This window comes from Arachis hypogaea, chromosome 1 (assembly GCF_003086295.3).
Source record: "Arachis hypogaea cultivar Tifrunner chromosome 1, arahy.Tifrunner.gnm2.J5K5, whole genome shotgun sequence".
NCBI lineage: Eukaryota > Viridiplantae > Streptophyta > Magnoliopsida > Fabales > Fabaceae > Arachis > Arachis hypogaea.
In genome coordinates this window covers 109,230,909-109,244,506 of record NC_092036.1, presented here as the reverse complement: position 1 = coordinate 109,244,506, position 13,598 = coordinate 109,230,909, and positions in this window count along the sequence as shown.

The window sequence follows — 13,598 nt, the reverse complement described above, 5'->3', positions numbered from 1 at the left end:
CTTTGTAGGTACCGCCCAATTTCTCCACTCAGATAATCTGGCAACCGCCCTGATCCACAAGTCCCTAAAACATCTCACAACCATACCAGAGACATCTCATACATGTCTCATCCCAAAAGTTTTGAACAACAACCTAATAAGTATGTGTTTAAGTTAAATAAGTCTTTATATGCCTTGAAACAAACCCCAAGAGAGTGAATTTTGAAGCTCAGTAACACTTTAAATTAGTTTGGTTTTGTTAGCACAAATTTTGATACTTCTTTATTCATTAAACAAAATTTTATATCTGTTATATATGTACTTTGTTATGTAGATGATATTATTACTGGTGGTTATGATTATGAAATTAATCAAATGATACTTCAGCTAGATAAATTCTCTTATATTAAAGATCTTGGTCAACTTAATTACTTTTTAGTAATTGAGGTTCAACTGAATAGTTCTGGATAATATTTATCACAAACTAAGTACATCATTGATCTATTATCCAAACTTGGCATAGGATAAACAAGTTCTTTACCCACTCCTATCGTTTCTTCTATCCATTTACTGTCTACAAGTTCAGAAAAATTTGAAGACCCCAAATTTTATAGGACTGTGGTTGGATTATTGTAGTAGCTAACCATTAATCGCCCTTATTTATCCTTTGTATAGAGCAGAGTAAGTCGATTGATACATGGCCCCTTACTTTCTCACTGAAAGGCTATTAAAAAGGTGTTAAGATACATTCAAGGGACGAATAATATGGGTTATAGCTTCACAAATGTGAAGATCCTAGACTTTATTCTTTCTCTGATTCAGATTGGGTAGCAGATCTTGAGGTTAGAAGATCAGTTTCAAGATATTGTGTATTTATTAGGTCTAATCTCATCTCTTGGTCTTGTAGAAAACAAGCTATCATTAGTAGAAGTTCCACAGAGGCAGAGTTTAGAAGCCTGGTATCATGTGAAACTGAGCTTACTTGGTTAAAAAACTTGTTTGGAGAGTTGAAGGTTCCTACAAAAACAACACCAATAATATTTTATGACAATATAAGTACAGTTTTGTTCATGGCTAATTCTATTCTACATGACAAGACATAATATTTCGAACTTGAAGTTCAATTGATCAGGGATAAGTTAAAGAATTGAGTTTTACATATTGTACATATACTTAGTGTTAATCGAATCGCAAACTTACTCATTAAGCATTTGTTTGCAAAAGTTTGAGAAGAAAACTTCGAGTTGAGCTAAGGCCTCCTCAAGGTTAAAGGAGATGTTAAGAAAAATAAGAGTAAAGATATCAATTTTTTAACTAAACAAGTGTTAATCGATGAAAGTTAGGTAGTCATGGTTAATAACTATTTGTGGTTAATAATTGGTTAGAGATTTGATCAAGTTTTTGCACTATAGCTATATATAGATAGTGCATTAGTTAATTCTATAACTAACATACATACATTTACTCTAATGCTCTTATATATTCAATTCTGTTGTGAAATAAATAAATAAATAAGGAAGAGAAATAAATATAAAATAAAGAAATATGATTAGATAACTCTAGTAATAATATTTACCACGATTACAATCTCAATATAATAGGGATGATTAATATATTTACTAATATTATATATTGTAGTATATGAAGAAAAAAGAAAAAGAAGAACTTTATATATTGCTCGTAGAGAGAGAGAAAAAACTTAATATTTTATTGTGTACGTATTATCTCAAACACTGTCCTATTTATATTTACCCAGGATTCACTTTTTCAAATTGCATTAATGTGGAATCTATCCTGGAAAGCTAAGCACCATTTACAGATAATATTTGCACCATCCAAAATTACTTTGATTGGAGGGACAAAGTCATGCTTAGTAGATAATTAGTAGACATCCATATTGTAATAGTCTTCCTTGGATGTCTATTAGGAAATGTCTCATTAAAATCTTACTAAAGAAAAATTTAATGGAAAAAAAAACTTTAGTGAAGGAAAAAGAGTACAATATCCTTTGTGACGGGGACTGCCTCATTAAAAATCTTGTCAAGAAAAACTCAATGGGAAAAAACCTAACCAAGAAAAAAAGAGTACAATCTCTCCCTCTTGTCGACATCATTTAACATCTCAAAATTGACGCATCCCAATCTGATGTACCAATTTTTCAAATGAGGATTTTGGGAGTGACTTTATAAAAAAGTCTCCCAGATTATCACTTGAACGGATCTGTTGGACATCAATTGTCCCTTGATTTTGAAGATCACGAGTGAAGGAGAATTTGGGAGAAATATGCTTTGTTCTATCACCTTTGATGTATCCACCCATAAGTTGAGCAATGCATGTTGTATTATCTTCAAATAGGACAGTTGGAGCTATCTTATGATCAATTAGTCCAGATGATGACAGAATATATTGGATCAAACTCCTGAGGCAAAAACACTCTCGACTTGCTTCGTGGATCGCTAGTATTTTAGCATGATTAGAGGAGGTTGCTGCTATTGTCTGTTTTGTGGACCTCCATGATATAACTGTACCACCATATGTGAACAGGTATCCTGTTTGAGATCTCCCTTTGTGTGGATCAGACAAGTATCTTGCATCTGCATAGCCAACTAGTTGTGACTTGAATCCATAGGGATAAAACAATCCCATATCAACCGTTCCATGAAGATATCGAAATTTTTTTTAATTCAATTCCAATGTCTTCTAGTTGGAGAGGAACTATACCTTGCTAGTAAATTCACTGCAAATGATTTGTCAGGTCGTATATTATTAGCAAGATTAGCACTCCAATGACACTAAGATATGGTACTTCAGGACCAAGGATATCTTCATTTTCTTCTTTAGGACGGAATTGATCATTTTCCACATCCAAAGACCTTACGATCATAGGGGTACTTAATGAATGTGACTTATCTATATAAAATCTCTTCAAGATCTTTTTTGTGTATGTTGTTTGATGAATCAAGATCCCATTTTTTGTATGCTCGATCTGCAGGTCGAGACAAAACTTAGTCTTTCCAAGATCTTTCATCTCAAACTCTTCTTTTATAGTTTTTATAATTGTTGGAATCTTTTCAAGAGTTCCAATGATATTTAAATCATCAATGTATATAGAAATTATAACAAATCCAGATGTAGATTTCTTTATGAAAACATATGGGCAGATATCATCAATCTTGAATCCGTTTTTGGCCAGATACTCAATAAGACGATTATACCACATTCGTTCAGATTGTTTTAGACCATATAAAGAATATTGCAATTTAACTGAGTATAACCCCTACAAATATTCATTGGATGGTTTAGATATCTTTAATCCTTCAGGGACTTTCATATAGATATCACGATCTAATGATCCGTATAAGTAAGTTGTTACCACATCCATTAAATGCATATGCAGTTTATGATACGCAGATAAACTAACCAAATAATGCAATGTTATCGCATCCACTACAGGAGAATATGTTTCTTCATAATCTATATCGGACCTTTGTGAAAAACCTTGTGCCACAAGTTGAGCCTTGTAGCGTACAAGTTCATTTTTCTCATTTCATTTTCTCACAAATACCCATCGGTATCCAACAGGTTTTACATCTTCTGGTGTACGGACTACAGGTCCAAAGACTTCACGTTTTGCAAGTGAGTCTAACTCAGCCTTTATGGCTTCTTCCCATTTTGGCCAATCATTTCTTTGTCAACATTCTTCAACTGTTTTTGGCTCAAGATCCTTACTTTCATGCATGATATTTAATGCCACATTATATGCAAATATTTCATCGATAATTATCTTATTTCGGTCCCATTTTTCTTCTATAAAGACATAATTTATCGAGATCTCGTCATTTTCACAATTTTCAGGTACCTGAACATTTTCTAGCGTTAAAATTATATCAGAATTTTGGATAACTGCAGGTGTCTTTGCTATGTCTTTTTTAACAAGAATAGTATTTACCTATTTTCTTTTTCGAAGATTTTTATATTTGGAACCAACCGGTCTACCACGTTTCTGGTGTGAATTTGTTTCAGTGGCCACTTGTGCTACTGAGACATCAATTCGAATTGGGACATTTTCCGCTGATATATAAGATTTGGTTATCCTCTTTGTATTAGAAAATGCATCAGGTAATTCATTTGCTATTCTTTGTAAATGTATAATGTTTTGAACTTCTAGTTCACATTGCCCTGATCAAGAATCCAAATGCATCAAATATGATGCATTCCAATTAATTTCTTTTTCAGCAAGCATATTCTCTTCCTTAATGTTGGAAATTTTGATTCATCAAAATGACAATCCACAAACCGGGCTTTAAATACATCTCCAGTTTATATCTCAAGATACCTCATTATAGAGGGAGAATCATATCCAACTATATCCTCAATTTTTTTGGGGTCCCATTTTGATGCGAGAAGATGGTGTAATGGGAACATATATTTCACACCCAAGTATTCTTAAATGGAAAATATTTGGCTGCTGGCCAAAAGCTAATTGCATAGGAGAGAACTGATAGTAACTCGTTGGCCTCAAACGAATAAGTGCTGCGGCATGTAAAATAGCATGCACCCAAGCTGAAGTTGAGAGATTTGTTCTCATAAGTAAGGGTCTAACAATTAATTGGAGATATTTAATAAGTGATTCTACTAACCCATTTTGTGTGTCAATATGAGCTACTGGATGTTCAACACTTATTCCATTAGCTATACAATAAGCATCAAACGTTTGGGAAGTAAATTCACCAGCATTATCAAGACAAATCGTTTTGATTAGATTTTCTGGAAATTGTGCTTTTAATCGAATAATTTGAACAAGTAATCTCGCAAATGTCAGGTTGCGAGAAGACAATAAGTATACATGTGACCATCTCAAAGATGCGTCTATTAGGACCATAAAATATCTAAAAGATCTACATGGTGGATGAATATGTCCACATATATCGCCTTGAATCCTTTCTAGGACTTCAGAGGACTCAAAACCAATATTTACTGTTGATGGCCTTAAAATCAGCTCTCCTTGAGAACATGCAGCACAACAAAATTCACTAGATTTAAGAATCTTCTAGTTCTTTAGTGAATATCCATGGGAGTTTTCAATAATTCTCCGCATCATGGTTGTTCCCGAATGACCCAATCGGTCATGCCAAGTTATGAATTCATTTGGGCAAGTAAACTTTGGATTTACAATGGCATGTGATTCAATTGCACTAATCTTAATATAATATAACCCAAATGAGAGTGAGGGTAACTTTTCTAATATAACCTTTTATTTGAATCATGAGTTGTGATACATAAGAACTCATGATTTTCATCATTCATTGTTTCAATATGATATCTTTAAAATTCAATAAGTTCTTTAGAGACTTAGTAGACAATAGTGGATTATTTATTATGAATTTTGTTCCTCTAGGAAACAAAATTATAGCTCTTCTGGAGCCTTCTATCACATTGTCTGAGCTAATAATAATATTAACATATTCTTCTTTTGGCAAAAGATGAGTAAAGTATATATTACTTTTGAGAATGGTGTGTGAACTTGCACTATCCGCAAGGCATACATCTTCATTATATATCCTTGCCATTTTCTCCAAAGATAAATAATAATAAAATGAGTAGTAGTACATGCACAGTCAAATTAAATTTTTAATTGGAATTTTTTTCTAAGAAATACTGTACATAAAAATAATATCATATACTAAAATTTTATTATTATTTTTAAAACTTGACACATTTAATTATTTCAAAATTCTTAAATATAAATATTAATATTTCATTATTTATATACATCATATTTGAAACTTAAATACATAGAAAATAAAACTTAACAACAAGTTTCTTACATTATTTATTTACATGAATACTTAACAATCTCACATATTAAACTATTTCATCATTGATCAAATGACCAATATTTCCTTCAGCATTCTCAAAGAAATCAGATACATCATAATGAGTGGTGGAATTTTCAGTATCATTTGAAACAAATTCGACTCCTTTTCTTTGTCGTCCTTTTTCAAAGATGCTTGATAAAAATCGACTAGGTGCCTTGGGGTACGACAGGTACGTGACCAATGACCCTTTCCACAACAACGGAAACATTTATTCTCTGTTGATTTATTTTGTCCAATATTTCTTTCTTTATCCACTTCTGGTGAAACCCTTTCTTGTGAACATAATTCTTCTTCCTTCCATAATTTTTTTTATTACTAAAACCTTGCCATTTACCTCTTCTGGGGTAATGATTTACCGCATTTACTTCAGGAAATGGGGCGGCGCCAGTTGGGTGCGCTTTATGATTTTTTTTAAGAGCAACACATTGTTACGTTTAGCAACAAAAGACAAGAAATTAACTCAGAATATTTTTTAAATCCTTTTTCTCGATACTGTTGCTGCAGGAGCACATTCGAGACATGGAAGGTTGAGAACGTTTTCTCTAACATATCATTATCAGTTATCTTTTCTCCACATAATTTCATTTGTGAGGTAATTCGAAACATTGCTGAATTATATTCATTTATGGATTTAAAATCCTGTAGACGCAAGTGCGTCCATTCATATTGGGGTTGAGGAAGTATCATCGTCTTTTGATGATTATATCTTTCTTCACGGTCTTTCCACATATCTGTAGGATCTTTTAATGTGAGATATTCATTTTTCAATCCTTCGTCGTATCCTTCTGGGATGTATTATTTTTAGTTTTAATAGTATTTCTAAGATTCATTGAATCAAAATGGATTTCAGTATCTAGTATCCATGATAAATAGTTATTTTTAGATATATCGAGAATATTAAATTCAAGATGAAAGAGTTTCGACATAATAAAAATTTGTTACCTGAATCTTCCTAAAATTTGATCAGAGTTTTATACTGATAATATGTTGTAAAATAAATAAACAAGAAAGAGAAATAAATATAAAATAAAAAAATATAATTAGATAATTCTAGTAATAATATTTACCATGAATCCATAATTACTATCTCAATATAATAGAGATGATTAATATATTTACTAATATTATATATTGTAATATATAATAAGAAAAAAAAAAGAACTTTATATATTGCTGGTAGAGAAAAAGAAAAAGCTTTATATTTTATTGTGTACGTATTATCTCAAATACTGTCCTATTTATATTTATCCAGGATTCACTTTTTTAAATTGTATTAATGTGGAATCTATCCTAAGAAGCTAAGCACCATTTACAGATAATATTTGCACCATCTAAAATTACTTTGATTGGAAGGACAAAATCATACTGAGTAAATAATTAGTAGACATTCATAACGTAACAAATTCATCACTTGTTTTTACATGTTTTAGTTTTTACCTTTCTATTTCTTTTTTTATTTTCTTGCTGTGAAAATAATTTTATCAGAATCTCTTCGAAAAAAAAGAAAAAAAAAACATCAATAATTACCTAAATTGTTACATAATGCAAGAACCCCTCTTATTCTATGACCTTGATATTAGAAATTTATTTATTTTTTTCTCTAAGAATTAGGTCACTCATCGTGTCAAATATATTAGAGATTATTAGTAACACTATTTTCTCTCTAAGAATAGACAAAGGTTAAATAATAAAGGCAAATTACGTTACTAGTAACGCTATTAATCGGTCATACTTAAGAAAAAATAAAAAAATAGAGACTTGATAATAATGTATACGAGTTAGATAATAAAAAAAAACTTAAGATAATTTAGTAATAAAGAAAATGCAGTAAAACAGAATTGAATTTATTGAAATTATAAAAAATATGTATTACACACTTTAAAAAATATGACTTTTTATATATAACACGATTCATACTAACTCGTACTAACAGAATCTTGTTTTTTTTTTTTCCTTGACTTACACTAGCACTACTAATTAATATTCACTACATCTTTTACAATACCATCTCTAAATCATTGTTCCGTTATCATCAGCCTCAAACATAAAATAAAGAAGAATGCTATTACTCCAAATACAAGAAATAATAAGTAAAAAAAAAAGTATCTGATAACTTCATTATTATAATATTGTTAATGAACCTTGCTCTCAAATGAGAACTACCATAACAATGGTTTCAATGTTTAAGACTAGATTAAAGAATAACCATTTCCTTTATTTCACAAATTTAAAAAATTTGATAGGGTTTGTGATAGCCACATATCTTAAAGGCATGATATGTTATTTTAGCCTGATTGAGATCTTATACCCACCCAAAAAGAAAGAATGAAAGCACAAGTCCTTGATGTTGTCATGCATATATACCATAGTGCGTGGCAAGAAAGGAGATGGGGGTTGAGGAGTGGGGAGATATTTAAATTTAGTAGGATATTTAAATTTAAATCGATTTAAATTAAATTGTTTATTCAATTTAATTTAAATCAAAAATAGATTAAAATTACACTAATTTAAATTTGATTGAATTTTATTTTACAAACTACATGAATTAGATTGAATTTTTTATCTATTTCATAAAATTGATCCGATTCAATCTAAAACATATAATATACTATAATATTATTATTTTATTATTATATTTATAATTTTATTTATTATATATTCTATTTGTTATATATTTTTATATTATTTATGTATTATTATTATTTAATAAATATTTTATGTTTAAAAGGGGATTTATTTATTTATTTTAATTAATTTGTAATTATTTTTATTATTATGTTATTATTATTAGTTTTTTAAGATATTACTGAGATTTACTTGTTATATCATTATTAGTTATTTAAAATTTGATATTGAGACTTGTTATGTATATTTATTTTTTTAATTTTATAAAACTGTAAATCCAATCTAATTCAAACAGTTTAAAATTAGGTTGAATTTTTAAAAAAATTATACAATTCAAGCTACACCATAACTAAAATTAGTGTTTAAATTAGATAAAATTTTAACTCAAAACTCATTCAAACTATACCGTAAAGACCGTTAAAATTTAGTCATTTTTCGTACAATCAAAAACCCTAAAATGCAAAAGCATATTTGAGTTCATAATTCATATCCATCGGTTTCAAATTTGGTGCAATAATATCATTTAATGACAAATAATACACTTTTTTAAAGTAATAAATAAAAAAACACACAAGGCTTTTGTGGTGATCTAGCTTGGCTTTTTTACATGAAAATGATCGACAAATCAATAAATAATGTTGTGCACAATTAAATATTGTATTAAATGAATGAACTAAGAAGTAAGAACTTACAACTTTCTGGATGGTAAGAACAACAACTAACCACCACCACCAAAGAAAAGTCAAAATGAGGAGGAATTTTTTTAAAAAAAATTAACCATCATAGGGAAGAACAATATATTTGTCTAGCTAAGAAATAATTTAATTTCTCTTTCTTGACGTTATATTTTACGTTTGTATTTTTATAAGACAGAAAAAATGGATCAAATTAAGACGGCAATAGTTTAATGTTACATATATCTTATTATTATTTGCGGTTCTGTCACATATATATATGATGGGGACTCAAGTCTTAGTCTTCACTTTTTAACCAAAAATTAACGGAGCAAAAGTTCATTCTCGTCCAAAAGAATTAAATTAAATTGTGACTATGGTTTAGTTCATGGAATTATGTATACATGAGTCACTTTGGCTAGAGATGCATAACTTTTCTTATCTAACACGCAAAAATATTTATACATAAATTATAAATGAAGTGTCTAAATACTTATTATGTATTAATTAACATTGTATAAGCAATAGCTAGCTACTTAAGGATTTGTCATTTTTGGTTGGATAAGGTCATAAGGAACGAAGTTGGTTTATTCATGTGTATGGTGTTCCTCACCCACTTTGTAAGCCCTCGCTCTCACAACTCAACCAATTAGTAATATCCACACATTCAAACCACACTACTTTTGATTTCTGAATCATACAATTTTGTTAATAATAATCTGAGTTTATCCCATTTTTTTCGGACAATATCAATTAATTTTTTTAATTTTAAATCTTAAATTTTAATTTTAATATTAACTCTAAATTTTTTAATTTTCCAAAAAATAGGATTAAAAATGTAACAGCCCAAACCATCTGCTAGCATGATATTGTCCGCTTTGACACATAAGGCCTCACGATTTTGCCTTTAACGATAGGGATGATAGCCGAAGCCCCCCACACTCATTCGTCAAAACGCGTCATGCTAGGGAAAGGTGTGGATACCCTGCACATCGATCCGGGCTCCGCCTCTGATACCATCTGTAACAGCCCAAACCACCCGCTAGTACGATATTGTCCGCTTTGCCACACAAGACCTCACAGTTTTGCCTTTGACGATATGGATGATAGCCGAAACCCCCCACGCTCACTCATCAAAACGCATCATGCTAGGAAGAGGTATTCACACCCTTATAAGACATGCTTCGTTCCCCTTCCCAACCGATGTGGGACCTTACAAAAAAAATAATTTGAACATTTATATTTTTGTTGAAATTTAGCGGACAAACTAAGAAAAAATAACTAACATTTTTACAAAAAAGAGAAAACTTATTGAATTAATTGATTTTTAGTTTGTTCTATTAATGTTTAATTACTTTGTTAGTCTCTTTATAGTTTGAATAAAGTATTGTTTTTATCCCTAACATTTGGAATAAGTTCTAAAGTTGTCCCTAACGTTTCAATCATCCTATTTAAGTCCTTAACGTTTCAAAATTGACTCAATGTTGTCCTGCCATTAGGGATCCATTAACAGAATTGGCGACGGGACAAAATTGAGACGATTTTAAAATGTTAGGGATTTTAAATAGGACGAAAACGTTGGGGACAAAAACGATACATAGAAATAAATTTTAATTTTATACTTCAATAATATCAATTTTTTACTGTACATAGTATTCAATTATTTTTTAATTACATATAAGTAAATTACAGTTAATCACATTACTTTCATTCTAAATAAATTAATTTTTTATAATTTTACTCTTAAAGTAATGTAATTATTTTATAAATAAATAAATTTTATACTTTCGTAAATCGTGTCAAGCATTCTGGGTAGCTGGCGCTAAACAGCCAGCCACCAACATTTAGTGTCGAGGATCAAATTTCGTGAACAAGGTTTGCTGCTTGGCCGTGCTAAACGCCAGTACCTACCGTTTAGTGCCAATAGCGTGGAATCAAGTGGGGACCATACATGCAATAAATCAACATAGCTTTCTCTTATCCTAATTTCATTACGCACTTTTATACGTTTTTTCTCTGCTAGGATTTTTTACACCATGAGTAACTAAACCTCTATTGTTAAGGTTAGAAGCTCTGTTTACATTGATGGATTAATAATTATATATTTTTTTACTCTTGATTAATGCATTGATTATTGTTTAAGAATTAGTTTCGTTCTTCATCCTACGGATTAGTGAGTATTGAAAAATAACTCTAATCTAACTTGAATTCTATTAAATCTTGGAAAAGCTATATCATTAGAATTACATCTTGAAACCACTTTCTCATAAATTCTTAATTATTTGGGTTTAATGTGGTACGTGACATATAACTGCATCATTCTTGGGTTCTTAGGATTTGTATGGTTTTAAATCAGAAATTGGACTTAACCCTCTAATACAATTGACTGATCAAGGAATTGACAGTTGGTTAGATTAGAGGAGATTGAATTGCATAGGGATATGAATTTAATCACTTGAAGTTTGCTATAAACTAAATCATTGCATGATCAAAGTAGTTAGCATTGAATATTAATCTGAATATTTAAATATCTCCAAAACCTTAACTTTATTCTCATACCGTTTTTCCAACCATTTACTATTTGCTTTTCTTAGTTTAATGCTTTTTAATCCGTTTGATCTTCAAAACTCTCATTTCAATTTGTTTAACTAGAATATCTAATCAACCATTGCTTGCTTAGTTCGTTAATCCTTGTGGGATCGACAATCACTCACCGCGAGTTATTACTTGGTACGACCCGATGCACTTGCCAGTAAGTTGTGCTTAGAAATTTCGCACCAATGGGCAGATATCATCATTCTAAAATCCGTTTTTGACCAAATACTCAGTATGACGATTATACCACATTCGTTTGTATTGCTTTAGACCATATAAAGATCTTTATAATTTTACTGAGTATAACCCCTGCGAATATTCATGAGATAGTTTAGATATCTTTAGTTCTTCAGAAACTTTCATATAGATATCACGATCTAATGATCCGTATAAATAGATTGTTACCACGTCTATTAGATGTATATGTAGTTTATGGTATGCAGATAAAATGACCAAATAACGTAATGTTATTATATCTAGTACAGGGGAATATGTTTCTTCATAATCTATATCAGACTTTTGTAAAAAATCTTATGGCACAAGTTGAGCTCTGTAGCATACAACTTCATTTTTCTCATTTCATTTTCTCACAAATACCCATCTATATCCAACAGGTTTTACATCTTCTGATGTACGGACTACAGGTCCAAAGACTTCACGTTTTGCAAGTGAGTCTAACTCAACATTCATAGCTTCTTCACGTTTTGGTGGGGGTTGATGTTGTTGAAGTTGGACTACCTTTGATTCTAGTTTTGATTTTACCAGCCAAAATTCGGGTGATTTCTTTATCTTGAGTTATATGTCTTGGAAAATGGATCATTATTAGTCGATTTTAAAGAATTACCTATGTAATTAACTTGCTCAAGAGGGGATTGCTCATAACCATAGTTTCAAATTGAGGTACTCCACTACTCATATCAAAAGAAGGATCTTGGGTAGTAATAGATGATACTTACATACCCCCAAATGTTGAGTGATGGCGGCAATCTATTGAGACATAGCTTTGTTCTGAGCCAAAATAACATCCAAGGCATCCAACTCCATGACATCTTTATTCATCAAACAACATATACAGAAAAGATCTTGAAGAGATTTTATATGTATAAGTCACATCTATTAATTATCCCAATGATCATAAGGTCTTTGAATGTGAAAAAGGATCAATTCTATCCTAAAAAATAAAATGAAGATATCCTTTGTCCTGAAGTACCATATCTTAGTGCCATTAGAACACTAATATACCTTACTAATAATACACGACCTGACATATCATTTGCTGTGAATTTACTAGTAAGGTATAGTTTCTCTCCGACTAGAAGACATTGGAATGGAATCAAATAAATCTATCGATATTTTCATGGAACAGTTGATATGAGACTATTTTATCTATATGAATCCAAGTCATAATTAGTTGGCTATGCAAATGTAGGATACTTGTCTGATCCACACAAAGGAAGATCTCAAACAAGATACCTATTCACATATGGTGATACAGCTATATCATAGAGGTCTACAAAACCAACAATAACAACAATATCCTTTAATCATACTGAAATACTCGCGATACATAAAGCAAGTCAGGATTTTCAAACATTGAATGGTAGGTGGTACAAGATTTTCAAAATTTAAAAAAATTAGTATTACACATGTATAAATATAGACATAAGCTGAGACAATGAATACACTACCACAAATATAAAATATTTTTTTTCTTTGTTTCTCAATGCATGCTGCAATATACATATACATATATATATATATATATATATATAATTTTTATTATATTGAGATAATAATATTAATAAATATTAATATTAGAATATTTTATATTTTATTTATATTTTTT